This window comes from Nilaparvata lugens, chromosome 4 (genome assembly GCF_014356525.2).
Source record: "Nilaparvata lugens isolate BPH chromosome 4, ASM1435652v1, whole genome shotgun sequence".
Lineage (NCBI taxonomy): Eukaryota > Metazoa > Arthropoda > Insecta > Hemiptera > Delphacidae > Nilaparvata > Nilaparvata lugens.
This window is the reverse complement of record NC_052507.1, coordinates 79,709,582-79,712,452: the sequence shown is the minus strand read 5'-3', so window position 1 is coordinate 79,712,452 and position 2,871 is coordinate 79,709,582.

Sequence of the window (2,871 nt, the reverse complement as noted above, 5' to 3'; positions counted from 1 at the left end):
GTAGAGCTGGCACGTTACATGTAGCACGTGCCTACATAATGAGCTCAATAAAAACTGGGTGTAACAGTGATTGAGGCGTCAGTATTTTGTCTAGTTTCACTTGAGGGAATCAAAAAAGAGTATTTTTGCTGCTTTGGAAATTCTAATTCATCAGTTGAAATCAAATAGGAATAATATCTATCTCTTTTCTGTATAGGGCTACTTGTAATAAAAATAGAAAGAAAAATGAAAATCTCAGTAGCCTTTTTGAATTATTTAATCACAACATGTTTTAACATTGATGCCATTTTCATTTGACTTGAAAATGGCATCAATGTTGAAACATGTTGTGATTAAATAATTCAAAAAGGCTACTGAGATTTTTATTTTTATTTTTATTTCGGGAATAATATCATCTAAAATGAGGACCAAGTTATAATGGGAGTGGAGAACAACGTTGCCGATCCTCTGTCTTGTCAATGCTTTCTATGGACGGCTGCTGATACAGGTTTATTGATGTAATATTGACTGTTCATTCCTGTTTAAAATAATCAATTATATTTTATTAAGCAAGAAACTATATTTTTCAATAATTTCATAATGATTTTTCATAATATTGAGATGAAAATTTGTTAATTAATGATTAATTCTCCATTGTTAATAGACGATCTGGCAACAGAGCAAAGAGAGGTAGAGATAGAGCTATCCGCTTTGTTGAATGATAGACAAGGATAGCAATAGCATTTGTAATTTAAAACTGCCATTATAACTTGGACCTCACTATAGTTTCACTTGAAGGAATAAGAAAACAGTATTTTTTGCTGCTTTGTCAATATTTTCTAATTCATCAGTTGAATTGAAATAGGAATAGAAAATAAGAAATAATTTTCTTAGACTGCGAAATCTACAGTTGATTCCAATAGTGTATAAATTAAGTAAAGAACTGATTCTGAATAATATTGCCGACACAAAATTACTAAGTTGTAGCATAGAGAAACAATAGCGTAAGTAGATATCCCATGGTATAGGGCGTTTATGTAGCAACTTTTATTGTTGTCTCAAGCCGATTACTGTCGATTATTGTCGATTTTCACTGTTTTGACCGGGTAAGAGTGTATGAACGGCACAATATGAGAGACTACCAGCGTCATAAAGCTTCACGGGAAAGAACTACGTGGACTATCAGCTTGAGATAACAGTAAAAGTTGCGACATATACGCCCTATACCATGGGATATCTACTTACGCTATTGTTTCTCTATGGTTGTAGCCCGACCAAGCACGGTTACCACAAAATAACAAATTGAATCAAAGATTTAATATTTTAATGTGAATAATACATAAGTTCACCTCAGTTTATTATTATCTTTTCGTTCATATACAAATTATAAGTGTGTTTCTGGTTTATTTTTTATGCTGGGACTCCCATATAGGTCTTTGCCCCGGGAGTACCTAATTATTTCCTTTTAGATGTTTATGTGTGTAGAAGCAGGACCTCCTAAATACTAGGAGGTATTTAGGAGGTCCTGGTAGAAGTGATATTTTGTTATTCTTTTTCACGACATATACTTTTGTATCACTTAACTATTCAGACAGTGTAATTAATATTATTTTATAAAATTTTGTTTTTTACTTTCCTTACCTATGTTAATAGGGTTTCCTTGCCCTATTAACATAGGTAGGAAAGTATTGCTTTCCGAAAAAAATTAAGGTACCCCAATTTCTAAATTTCTATACGTTTCAAGGTCCCCTGAGTCCAAAAAGTGGTTTTTGGGTATTGGTCTGTATGTATGTGTGTGTGTGTGTGTGTGTTGTGTGTGTGTGTGTGTGTGTGTGTGTGTGTGTGTGTGTGTGTGTTGTGTGTGTGTGTGTGTGTGTGTGTGTGTGGTGTGTGTGTGTGTGTGTTGTCACGTGGTAAATTAATACCACCAAATATTTTAAAATGAACCAATGAAATGTAATAGAACTATAAAATTGGAAAGAAGGTTAGACCTAGTCAAAGGATAAATCAACTCAAATCAAGTATTATTAGCGATTAGGAGTAATAGCATTATCAACAATGATAAGAAAACATGTATAATTGTGATTTAATAATTATGAGAACCCATTGGTAAGATCAAAAAATTATAAAGCGGCTTACTTATTATAGGCGGATTATAAAAAAATAAAATGCATGAACATTGAGGTTAGAGTTATTTGTTTACATTTTGAAAAGATTAGTCGATCTTGGATAAATCGATAATTATTAGAATCAATGCTGAACGAATCAGCTGATTATTCGATCAACCAGTATAACAGGTTGAATTATATAAAATTTACTCATAAAGGATATATATGTATACTAAAGGAAGTCGATGTGTAGAAATACGAACACCCATTATTTTTGTATAAATATTTATTATAATCTAAAAAAGCATGATAAATCAAGAGTATACAAAACTCATATAAAAACTAAATGTATTAACATCGCATGTTAGGATTTATTTATGAAATCAATTTAAGATAAACACTCCATACATTTGTATAAAAATTCTTTTTATTTAATTTTTTCTATTATAAAGCCGAGGAAGCCCTGATTCCCAAGGCAACCAATTGTATTGAGTCTATTAAATTGAAGGCAATCAGAGAGTAGCTTACAGAATTATTCGTGGAAGAGACAAATTTTTCTAAAAACCTCCTTCTTCTGGCTTAAGATCCCGACCTGAGAGGATGCACATGGAGTTTAGGGTTCTTTCTTCCTCTTTTTAAAAATTTTAAAACTATTAAGCCAAACCCTTTTTTTAAATGTAAAGTATTTGTATTAAATGTCAATTATCTGTGAACTCAGTGCTGTCAAAGAGTTCGTAATTTGTAAAGATTCCCATAAAAATAGCTTTAATTTGAAAGAAACTTA